The sequence below is a fragment of the Hesperophylax consimilis genome, chromosome 18 (assembly GCF_061612785.1).
Source record: "Hesperophylax consimilis isolate HC1 chromosome 18, BYU_Hcon_1.0, whole genome shotgun sequence".
NCBI lineage: Eukaryota > Metazoa > Arthropoda > Insecta > Trichoptera > Limnephilidae > Hesperophylax > Hesperophylax consimilis.
In genome coordinates this window covers 11,230,428-11,243,400 of record NC_142853.1, presented here as the reverse complement: position 1 = coordinate 11,243,400, position 12,973 = coordinate 11,230,428, and the positions used below count along the sequence as shown (strand labels likewise).

Below are 12,973 nucleotides of genomic sequence, written 5' to 3'. Positions count from 1 at the left end.
CAACAATTACGATATAATCTGCTTCACTGAAACATGGTTAAATTCATCAATATTTAGTAATGAATTGTTTAACGAGCGTTACCTAGTTTTTCGAAGAGATCGCGAATCCACTAGTTCAGCATCCAGAGAAGGCGGTGGAGTTTTAGCAGCAGTCGATAAAAAATTAATAACAACACGCAAATTATCTTGGGAAAGTGATGGAGAAGATTTATGGTTATCGATAAAACCGCACGAATATTCTAACTCACTTATCTACATTTGTGTATTATATATTCCTCCCAATTTATCTGTTGATGATTACTGTAATAGAATCAAGAATATTCAGGATATTTATCTACAACATAGTAATCCGAAATCTAAATTTATAATTATCGGCGACTTTAATTTACCTGAGATTAAATGGACACCTGACATAGCATATAACAACAAAACACTAGCTCCGTCCAACTACACTAGTCATAAAGCTCACTGTGTTGTCAACTTGGCCTCAATGTGTAACCTTCACCAATTCAATTATATTCTTAATGGAAATTCTAATATTCTTGACCTACTTTTTTGTGATGAAACTAATATTAATCTGTCTAGAACAACAGGGTTATCAAAAGTCGACAATCATCATCCCCCTTTCGAAATGATTTTAAAATTTGAAAAACTGAAATACTTAAAAGATAATCATTGCCCTATTAAATACAATTTTAAGAAAGGAAATTATGAAGCTTGTCGTCTAGATCTGTCAAATGTTAATTGGATCTCACTTTTCAGTAACTCGAATGTCAACAATAAGGTACAATTATTCTACGATACTTTGTGGGATATTATTGATAAACATATCCCGAAAAAAAAAACACAAATAAGAAATCACTACCCCAAATGGTTTAGTCAGTCTCTTATTAAGCTCCTCAAAGAGAAAAATAAAGTAAGACTGCGGGCCAATAAATATAAAAACCCGCTAGACTATGCTGAGTTTGGTATTCTAAGAAAAAGATCGAAAAAAATGCAAAAAGAATGCTATTTATCATATATAAATTCTGTTGAACAAGGCATAAAAGTAAATGTAAAAGCTTTCTGGGCATACTCAAAATCGTTGCGTACTACCAATTGCATTCCTAAATTAATGCACCTGGATTCTATATCTGCAGATAATGGACAACACATTGCCAATCTTTTCTCTAATTATTTCGCTTCCGTTTATACTCAATCTAATCCCTTGTTATATACTGCCATGCCAAAAGTTTCACAAAACAACCAATTTAATCTTGGAAAAATCAATGTTAGCAAGGAAACCATTAAATCTTGTTTAGAAAAAATCGATACATCCAAAGGCCCAGGACCTGATAAAATACCTCCCTTGTTTGTAAGATGTTGTTCCAGCGCGTTGATTAACCCACTTCTTTTAATATATAATGAATCATTATCTTCAGGAACTTTCCCAGACTTGTGGAAAAATGCACATATTGTTCCAATACATAAATCTGGTGATAAATCTTTTGTGAAAAATTACCGACCAATCAGCATTTTATCTTGTTTTGCGAAAGTCTTTGAATCTATAATATATATTTCTGTATTTTCACATTTTAAACCGCAATTATGCATCAATCAACATGGGTTTGTTCCCAGCAGATCTACAAATTCAAATCTTCTTGACTTTTGTGATTATGTTTGTAATGCTTTCAATGAAAGAACTCAAGTAGATGCCATTTACACAGATTTTCAAAAGGCATTTGATAAAGTTAACCATTCTATTCTACTACAGAAGCTTGATCGAATAGGTATTCACGGTGATCTTTTTAGATGGCTTAAGTCTTACTTAGAAAATAGAACACAATTAGTACTTATTAATGGGTACGAATCACCTCCCATAATTGTAACATCAGGCGTACCCCAGGGGTCCAATCTTGGCCCACTGCTTTTCTTAATCTTTATTAACGACCTTGCCCCCATGTTACGCTGTGATTTTGTTCTATTTGCCGATGATCTCAAGATTTACCGCAAAATTTCCACTGATTCTGATCATGTTAAGCTTCAAGATGACCTTTACACACTAAATAGCTGGTGCATTCAAAACGATATGTTTTTAAATATTGAAAAATGTTACATTATTACTTTTACTCGTAACAGAAAACGAAAGGATTTTGCATATTCCATTAATAATGTACGATTAAATGCAGTCACCACTATAAGAGATCTAGGAATCACTCTTGATTCAAAGTTTATGTTTGATGTACACATAAATGATATTATAAGTAAATCAATGAAAATGATTGGATTCATTCATAGAATATCGAAACCATTTAAATACCCCCAATCCATTATAACATTATACAACTCGTTGGTCAGAAGCAAATTGGAATATGGGAGTGTTATCTGGAACCCACATTATATAAAATATTCTAAAAGTATTGAATCTGTGCAAAAAAAATTCCTAAGACTGTTATCATATAAACTTGGATTAAATGCCTCACTCAAATCTTATGAAGAACGTCTACTAAACTTCAAATTTACGACATTGGAAAAAAGAAGACAATTTGCAGACTTAATATGTTTATATAAAATTATTCATGATAAACTTCTTACCACTAATTGTCTGAGCAATATTCATATTAAAGTCCCTAATAGACATAATTTAAGGAGCCAAAATATATTCCATATTGATATATTTAATAATAATATTGCATATTTCAATCCACTATCTAGAATGTGTCGTCTGTACAATACAGTTGAATGCGACCTTATAGATATATTCGCAAACAGTCTCGCATATTTTAAAAAACAAATCAACCATCTTCTACCATGATATGTTATGGAGAACAGTTAAGAGATATAATTGCTTTATTATTTTCTTTACTTTTCTTCCTTATCCTTTCTCTGTACATTTACTTTATTTTATATTTCATACTTAATATTCATGTTTTATATTTCTTTTTAATTATTATTATATTTGTATTTTTTTTCTTTCACCACTAGCATCTCCGCCTAATATCAACTAAACCTTGTTTACGCATGCTGTGAACATTTTTAATTGGGGTGTTAATATCTGTGCACATTCCCACCGAAATAATATAAATGTAATAATTGTTAACACTCTGTAAATGTTTCAAACAATAAATAAAAAAAAAAATTCGTAACCCGGAATGTTTGTCTTTCTTTTTAAAAAAAAATTTAAAAAAAAAAAATTGACTCGCGCCTACCAAAACACGATTCCGCAATCTACACAACTTCTTAGCTAAGCAGCAAACCTGAACTCGAATATTAAGGCGCAATTATTGACCGGTCAGTGTTGAGTGGGCATAGCGCTTGGGTCTTACCCGAGCGTCGCGTGTTCGATTCCTCGGCTGGCTAAGTCTTCAATCACAACACAAGCAACATTTTCGGCTTTCTGTGGTGGTAGTAGGAGATTTTCAAACATTGTTGGGTTATTCGTAACCCGGAATGTTTGTCGTTCTTTTTAAAAAAAAAATAAAAAATTGACTCGCGCCTACCAAAGCACGATTCCGCAATCTACACAACTTCTTAGCTAAGCAGCAAACCTGAACTCGAATATTAAGGCGCAATTATTGACCGGTCAGTGGTTGAGTGGGCATAGCGCTTGGGTCTCACCCGAGCGTCGCGTGTTCGATTCCTCGGCTGGCTAAGTCTTCCATCACAACACAAGCAACATTTTCGGCTTTCTGTGGTGGTAGTAGGAGATTTTCAAACATTTTTGGGTTATTCGTAACCCGGGAATGTTTGTCTTTCATAAAAAAAAAAAAAATTTGACTCGCGCCTACCAAAACACGATTCCGCAATCTACACAACTTCTTAGCTAAGCAGCAAACCTGAACTCGAATATTTAGGCGCAATTATTGACCGGTCAGTGGTTGAGTGGGCATAGCGCTTGGGTCTCACCCGAGCGTCGCGTGTTCGATTCCTCGGCTGGCTAAGTCTTCCATCACAACACAAGCAACATTTTCGGCTTTCTGTGGTGGTAGTAGGAGATTTTCAAACAGTGTTGGGTTATTCGTAACCCGGAATGTTTGTCTTTCTTTTAAAAAAAATTTTTTTAAAAAAAATTGACTCGCGCCTCCCAAAACACGATTCCGCAATCTACACAACTTCTTAGCTAAGCAGCAAACCTGAACTCGAATATTTAGGCGCAATTATTGACCGGTCAGTGGTTGAGTGGGCATAGCGCTTGGGTCTCACCCGAGCGTCGCGTGTTCGATTCCTCGGCTGGCTAAGTCTTCCATCACAACACAAGCAACATTTTCGGCTTTCTGTGGTGGTAGTAGGAGATTTTCAAACATTGTTGGGTTATTCGTAACCCGGAATGTTTGTCTTTCTTTTAAAAAAAAAAATTAAAAAAAAAAAAATTGACTCGCGCCTCCCAAAACACGATTCCGCAATCTACACAACTTCTTAGCTTAGCAGCAAACCTGAACTCGAATATTAAGGCGCAATTGCTCGCGCCTACCAAAACACGATTCCGCAATCTACACAACTTCTTAGCTAAGCAGCAAACCAACTCGAATATTAAGGCGCAATTATTGACCGGTCAGTGGTTGAGTGGGCATAGCGCTTGGGTCTCACCCGAGCGTCGCGTGTTCGATTCCTCGGCTGGCTAAGTCTTCCATCACAACACAAGCAACATTTTCGGCTTTTTGTGGTGGTAGTAGGAGATTTTCAAACATTGTTGGGTTATTCGTAACCCGGAATGTTTGTCTTTCTTTTTAAAAAAAATAAATTTAAAAAAAAATTGACTCGCGCCTACCAAAGCACGATTCCGCAATCTACACAACTTCTTAGCTAAGCAGCAAACCTGAACTCGAATATTTAGGCGCAATTATTGACCGGTCAGTGGTTGAGTGAGCATAGCGCTTGGGTCTCACCCGAGCGTCGCGTGTTCGATTCCTCGGCTGGCTAAGTCTTCAATCACAACACAAGCAACATTTTCGGCTTTCTGTGGTGGTAGTAGGAGATTTTCAAACATTGTTGGGTCATTCGTAACCCGGAATGTTTGTCGTTCTTTTTTAAAAAAAATAAAAAAAATAAAAAATTGACTCGCGCCTACCAAAACACGATTCCGCAATCTACACAACTTCTTAGCTAAGCAGCAAACCTGAACTCGAATATTAAGGCGCAATTGCTCGCGCCTACCAAAACACGATTCCGCAATCTACACAACTTCTTAGCTAAGCAGCAAACCAGAACTTTGAAGGTACACCCACCCTGTCCCACCCCGGTATAGGTGACTTATGGTCACCCCTTCGGAGCTCTCGCATGAATCTAATTTTTTTAAATAAAAGGCTCTACAATTAGCAAACCAGAACTCGAATATTAAGGCGCAATAAGGAAGTTGAGTCCAGTTTGTTTTCATAATTAAATTAAATCTCAAAGTTTAAATTTTATTTAGCCCGCCAAAACGAGCGGAATCCGAGTTGTCAGTGGCGGGGTGTGGGTGTGACGTCATTCGAACTGTGAAATCTACGTCGCTTAAGCATTTTGTATGGAAAAATTTTTAATTCTTCAACAAGGAATTCCAGTATCTTGTTTACCAATGTTAACCGTCTATTAGAATTGATGTTATTAAAAAAAATTGATTAAGATTTCATAGTTAAAATAATATTTTAAGTTAGTATATTTGCTTTTCCCGCCCGGTACGGTACTTGTACGGTATTGCCGTCGCTCTTTGTTGACGTGCCCTGCGCGAATTCGGGACCACCGCGCAGAAAAGTAAAGACCAAAAGTAAAATAACGGTATACAGCCCAGTTCACTGTGAGACTTTTCTGGGCGGCCGGCGCACAGTGGCCAATTTTGATGATTTGGCGCGACATCGCTCTTGGCGTTCGACCATTTGGCATCATTGATGTTTTTTTTAAGTAATAATAAGAAATACCACTTATTTTTTGTTAATTCTTATTAGTTGAAATGTTGATAATGATTTTGATGCTTTTATAAAAAGTAGCGTGTAACTTGGGCGCTTAATTTGTATTTTATAGATTATAATTCTTTAAGAAAACAGATATTAAAAATACAGTGAACAATTTTGTACATTATAATTCTTTAAAATAACAGATAATAAGATTTTTAAATAATTATTTTAAAGATTATAATTCTTTATTAAACAGATGATAAAAATACAGTGAAAACTAAATAATTTTATGGATTATAATTCTTTGAAAAAACAGATAACTTATATATTGAAAACTAAATATTTATTACATAATTTGACATAAATACAAAATGTGATTTCCAGTATTAACCCTATGTTTATAATTATTTGGGTATATCGGAGTCAAATATTGGATTCTGAAAAAAAATTGACGAAAATTAAGTACAATCATTTAAAAAAAATGCAATTACTGGAGTGGCTGGCTAAAGTTGGTGGTGATTTTATTTTTCCGTGTACAAAAAAGACACAGCAATAATATCCTATTAAAATTACCGTGAAGACTCGTGAAGATTTTTATTCCTATTGCATTAAAGGCAAAATATTTGGAAAAAAATTGAAAAAAAAGGTAAACTTTGAACCAAGGCAACAGTTATAATTTATGAAAATATTATATTTTTTCAATTATTTAAATAAAGCACGTATCTTAAAAAATATCTCAAGTGATTTTTAAAAGTACTTTTTCGTATAATAAGTTCACAAACAACGTGATTTCGCACGCCTTCTAACTCGCCTAGATACAGCAGCATAGTTGCGCGCCCGAATATTAGTGTACCCCTGTTCTGCGACTAATTACATAATAATTGAGTTTCAGATGTTAATTTAAATTGACAGTGAATAATTGTGAATAAATTAAATTTTATTCTTACGGTACGCAAAACTTAATATTACATACAGTTGATCTTTATTTAACATATCGGAGTCAAATATTGGATTCTGAAAAAATATTGACGAAAATTAAGTACAATCATTTCTTAAAAATGTAATTACTGGAGTGGCTGGCTAAAGTTGGTGGTGATTTTGTTTTTCCGTGTACAAAAAAGACACAGTAATAATATCCTATTAAAATTACCGTGAAGACTCGTGAAGATTTTTATTCCTACTCCATTAAAGGCAAAAAATTGGGAAAAAAATGGAAAAAAAATGGTGAACTTTGAACCAAGGCAACAGTTATAATTTATGAAAAAAAAAATTTTTTCAGTTATTTAAACAAAGCTCGTATCTTAAAGAATATCTCAAGTGATTTTAAAAAATACTTTTTTTGTAAAATAAGTACACAAACAACCTGATTTCGCACGCCTTCAAACTCGCCTAGATACAGCAACATAGTTGCGCGCCTGAACATCTCAGTTCTGTGCGTAATTACCGAGTAAGTAAGCTTCGTATGTTATTTTCAATGATTTTTTTAATGTCAGTGATTAATTGAGAACACATTGGTAAAAAAAAATTCATTTCGGGAACATGCCGATCTGGGGTCAATGTCGCGCCAGCGCTCAAATTTAAGCCACTGTGCGGCGGCCTGAAGTGTATCACATGTTATGTGACATGTATAATAATAAAAACTTCTAAGTTATGCAATTAACTTTGCGCAGTGGCGATATCGTAACCAATGAGGATTATCCGAGGTGCGATTATTGCTAGTTGAAAACTTTTTTTATTATAAAGCACTATACGAATATGTATCTTTAGAAATCTATTTCATATAATAATAACAACAAATACGTACATATATTTGACAAACCCAAATAAACGTTAAGCGGCCGCTACACTACTCGCTTCGGCGCTTCGACGAAGTCCTCGACGAAGTTAGCCGAAGTCCGAAGTGCGTGCCCACACACTCGTGCAACTTCGCGAGTAGCTCAGTCTCTCGGAGTCCGTGCACTAGGCAACATGGACGTTCAAGTGGCAAATAAAGGATGAAAGTAGATTAAATGCTGTTGAAATGAGATCCCTGAGGCGTATAATAATAATAATAATAATAATTGGATAATTTGTAAAGCGCCGTTTTTGTGAAAAATCACCTCAAGGGCGTATGTGTGGTAAAACCATGTTTGATCGTGTGAGGAATGTGGAGATCCGCAAAGAGTGCAAGGCTGATGTAAGCGTAATGAGTAAGATTAAGAAAGGGACGCTTAGATGGTTTGGGCATGTAGAGCGAATGAGCGAAGATAGGAGTGTTACGGCCGGCATAGTCCAGTGGTAACGCATTGGACTGCCATTCCGAAGGTCGCGGGTTCGAACCCGGCGTGCGCAAATAAATTTTATTTGATTAATTTGTGTTATTTCACAATTAATTAATTTAAATAATATATAGTATATTTGCGGCACGTTCCAGAGTGGAAGATACTACCAGTATCGCCCTGGTGTAAGACCACCATTCAGAATTGAAACGTTGCTCCAAATGGCTTTAGCCGTGTTTAGTGACTAGATCTGAATAGCCAGGTACTTCCCCACCTTCCTCTTTCCCTTCCCCACTTACCTTCAGCCTCACAACATCCCCCAATTGGGGATGCCATAGTCTCACTGGCTCCAGACTGGAGCAGTTGGGACTCTTGTGAGGTATTCACTATAAAAAAAAATAAAAAAGGAGGATATATGATGCTAATGTGAATGGTAGCAGAAGTCGGGGACGCCCGAGGAAGACATGGCACGATCAAGTGAATCAGATACTCGAGTCGGGCCATGTCAAGAGTCAGAATAATAGAAGAGTATGTATGAGACGATGTATGAATGTGAATGAGGCAAGGAGTGTGTGCCAAGACCGAGTAGTTTGGCGGTCCGTCCTCTCTGCCTACCCCTGCGGGGAAACGGCGTGATGGTTAGTTAGTTATCTTTATGGTCCCTTTCAATTGGGTCCCAAATAACCGCCTCGGATTGGAGTGTTTCTAGGAACAAAAAAATTAGGTCCTGTGACCACAGTGTAGAAGCCATATTTTATTACGTATAGTCACTATGACTCTGCGCACGCACAACCACCAAACACGACGTCTCGAAGCGAACTGAAGTGAACCGAGTAGTGTGGGCAGACACTTCGTGTTCGAACTTCGAGTCCTTTGACTCGGGCGCATTTACCGACAACAATCGGAAGTCGGGCCAAGCGAAGCGAAGATGCCCGAAGCGAAGCGAAGTTCGTGCCCACACTATCGTATTAGGTCAACTTCGATCAACTTCGCGAGTAGTGTAGCTGGGCTTTTAGGCCTATACACCTCTCTCATCTAAACCGACCATCTCTCATGTAATAGAAAGAGATGCACCATAATCCGTTGTACGTACAAGTCACGACACATGTGACGTCAGAATTCTTTCGACCAATCGTGGAGCGTATACAGTCTATTGCTATTGAATGCTTTTTCAAGAACGTTTAACTAATTCTAAGAATAATAATATAGAAATATATTTATATATTCAGAATCGATATTTTTTGATCTACATGAACATATTTTTTATAAGTCAAAATATTTTTCACTCAACTTCCTTATTGTATTAAACTAAAGATGAAAATTACTTATCGGCTGCTCGGCAATATTCGGAAATGCTCGGCCGTGACGTCACAAAAAGAATCTGAGCGGAGAACCAATTTCAAATAAAGCGCCGAAACACTTCACTTCGGGTATGCTCGGATATGTTGGCCACGCCCCCTGTCGACTAGTCGCTGTGCATATAGCGACTCCCATCTCAAGGGCGCTGTATGCTACGTATAAATATTAAAAAAATTCAAACAAAGCAATCGCAGGCGGCGCTTCGCGTCGTTTGCGGTTGCTCGTTACTTTCCCATAATTCGCGGCTTATTGCACATGCTCAACGATAAACATTTCATATTTAACGTCACAATGTTATTAAATATTGTTCCGCTATTATTTTCATAATACCTTAAGTACCTACTCTTATTATTATTTATTGAACAACTAATACTTGAATGTAGGTACCTACATCAACTCTCAACGATAACTAGTATTGTACCTGCTTATATTGTCTGTACTCGGCCTATTATGCTAATATAGGTATAGATAATAATACACTCATTATTGTGCTTCTGATCAGCTTACCTTAAGGTATGTGTAACCAATGTTTAAACATTGTATACATCTAAAAGCCTTTCACGGCGTGAAGAAATAAATATATAATCTCTTCAGAGGCGGATTTGCAGCCTTGGCCGCCCTAGGCCCCAGACCATGTAGCCGCCCCTTTCTCAGTACCCATCATATTGACCAGGAGTATCCAAACTTTTCAGTAAGTTCCTAGGGTCAAAACCGTTTTAATTTTCCTGCCATTATCATTCATGGTTCATGGGATGAGATTTGTCCAGGTCTTGGCGGCGGATACGTCTGCCCACCTGCTGCGTGGCGGGCCGGATCGAGAGAGACTGGGTGAGGGAGGCCTTTTGACCTTTCCAGCCGGACTATCTTGACCCATCGCCTTGCACCGCAGTTGGAGGGATGTATTCATACGTATGTCACTCCTGGACACACTAATCCCCAGATTCCTACCCACCCCTCATACATTTTCCTTTTCAGAACTTCCTATCCTTCCCTTCTTAAAAAGACCCTCCACCACAGCATCACCTAAGATGACACAGGTCGTGAGGGAAAATATTTTCCTCAAAGCCTCCTGTGTGGAATTAATGTAAAAAAATATGCTTGCTAAATTCGCTAGTTCAATTACTGTATAATTGTCGATTGGAAATACGCGAGCGGGCGAGCGACGGAGCATGATAGGTGTGGCGAGGGCGGCTGCGGGGCGTGGGGGCGCGCTGTGTGCTGTGTGTGAACACGCTCTTGCATATCGCTATTTCGTACGTAGAATATTTAGGTACTTAGGAAGTAATTTATTGTTATCATCTGGTGACTTTTTTGTCACGATTGGCCGCCCCTAATATCTGGCCGCCCTAGGCCCGGGCCTACATAGGCCTAAGGGCAAATCCGCCTCTGAATCTCTTAACTAATTCATTAACATTTTCTCAATTATGATCCTTTATCGAATTGTTAAAGAAAACATTTGACGGACTATATAGTTGTGTACTTCATATCACAACTATAAATAATCCGAAACTTATGATAAAAATAGTTTTAAAAAGAAAACCTTTTTAGAAGCTATAAAAAAAATTAAAAATGGAATGATTTTGGATATTTTACAAATGAAATGTGTGAAATGACGGTACAGTTTTGCCCAGAATCTCATTTTAGCGCTAACAAAAATTGTCTTTGAGCTGACGTGGTATGTAGTGAAGGTACTTTGTAGTGACAGTTGGTTACTGTTCTATAAATAGCGAACAAGTTTTTTTTTTTTTTTACATTAGCTCCATTTTAGGGGCCTATGTCACTTTTGGGGGTGCTAAGTAGGAGTTTTTTTTAAAGAAAGGAATGAGAGTAAAATCTGGGAGTCAGTGTGTGTAGAAGTAACGGATATTTGAATTCAGCCCTCGTACTGTGGTGCAAGGCGATGGGTCGAGAGAGTCCTGCTGGAGAAGTAAAAAGATCTACGCATCCACCGCCAAGACCTAGACAATTCTCACCCCCATGAACCGAGGACCCCTGCTAAGTCACCAAACGTAGCGAACGACTGGGGTGACCCATGGCAGAGGTGTTGGTTATCCAATTATTGGTTGAAATTCCAAATTCAAAAATTCCAAATTGAAAAAAAGAGGTTAATCTAAAATCTACATCATCAATTACGTTCAAATACATAAAACACACATCCGCTTCCAGAATGAGTTAGGTAATTTATATGAGCACTTCAAACAAATACACAATTTAATGATCACCAAACATTCTGTCTTTCCTCACTTTACAAGTCACGAGTTACAAACCCATTTCAAAGTTAAAGATAACGTTTGACAAAGTAGGTTAACATGTTTTTTTCCAGAGCTCGCAAAAGGAAGGAAAGGATTTTGAACCCTTGAGGCCCGTGGCCTGAAGAGATCATCCAAGTGACATAAACGACCCTCTAATGACAGGATAATGTGAACCGAATTGATAAAGATCTCTCTTGTGATGTAAACATTTTCAGTTGCAGCTTCCCGTGTTCACAGACCCCTAACAATCTCGACGTGGGAGTGAAATGTACACAGATAAATAGGTAGATACTGTAGACAGGTTTATTATTCTAAGTGTGTAGGTTCCCTTTTGTGTGTAGGATATGTAGGTTTGTTGTTTCTCAACGTTATAATTTTTTTGTTCCATGGCAACTCAGGACAGTGGCAATTCAAAAGACAAGTGATCTAAAGCAAATACCCTATAATATTAATATTACGTCCAACTCCAGTGAAATAATGGCAATTTCAACAAATCTGTGTAGCATATTGGCTTTGACATACCTTTCAATGGCGGCAAATTGAATTTATTTAGTACCTACTTGGTGGCGATGTTTTGGGCTTTTTAAATTTATTTTGATCAATATTGACAAAAAATATGTAAAAATGGCTTCAATACATTTGGGAGTGGTGTATACTTTCAGTATCGCCATGATGAAAGACCGCCATTCAGAATTGAAACGTTGCTTGAATAGCTTGAGTCGTGTTTAGTGACCAGGTCTGAACTGCCAGGTACCTACTTCCCGATCTTCCTCTTCCCATCTCCTTTTCCCCTCCATTCAATTCAGACAATCAACTTACTTGCAGTAGGGGATGTCATAGTTCCACTGGATCCGGGCATTCGGAACTTATGTGCGTTATAAAAAAATTAAAATTTCTACAAGTCGACAATATAATGCTTTATAAGTATAGGTACGGCACACGTTGGCGATATGAATGATGTATACTAAATAAATAGGTAGTTGAATCAAAGAGAAAGGTAGGGAAGTACCTGGCTATTCAGATCTGGTCACCAAACACGGCAAAAGCCATTTCAAGCAACGTTTCAAATTCTGAATAGTGGGGTATTACACCAGGGCGAAACTGAGAATTTATTAGAATAAATAAATTATTAAATAACACGAATTAATCAAATGAAATTTACTTGCGCACGCCGCGATTTGAACCTACGACCTTTGGCTTGCTAGTCGAGGGTCTACGAGTAACTCCTCGACCTCATAGGACATCACTTAGTTGA

General features: G+C 37.3%; 1 protein-coding gene and 1 pseudogene across 1 annotated transcript in view; one reads left to right on the top strand and one right to left on the bottom strand.

Annotated features, from left to right (window-relative positions):
* The window catches only part of LOC149415364 (homeobox protein BarH-like 1), an 82,692-nt gene that overhangs the window by 33,652 nt on the left and 36,067 nt on the right, over positions 1 to 12,973 (bottom strand). The gene's annotated exons all lie outside the window — the stretch shown is intronic.
* Positions 7,508 to 7,633, top strand: LOC149415365 (U4 spliceosomal RNA; annotated as a pseudogene).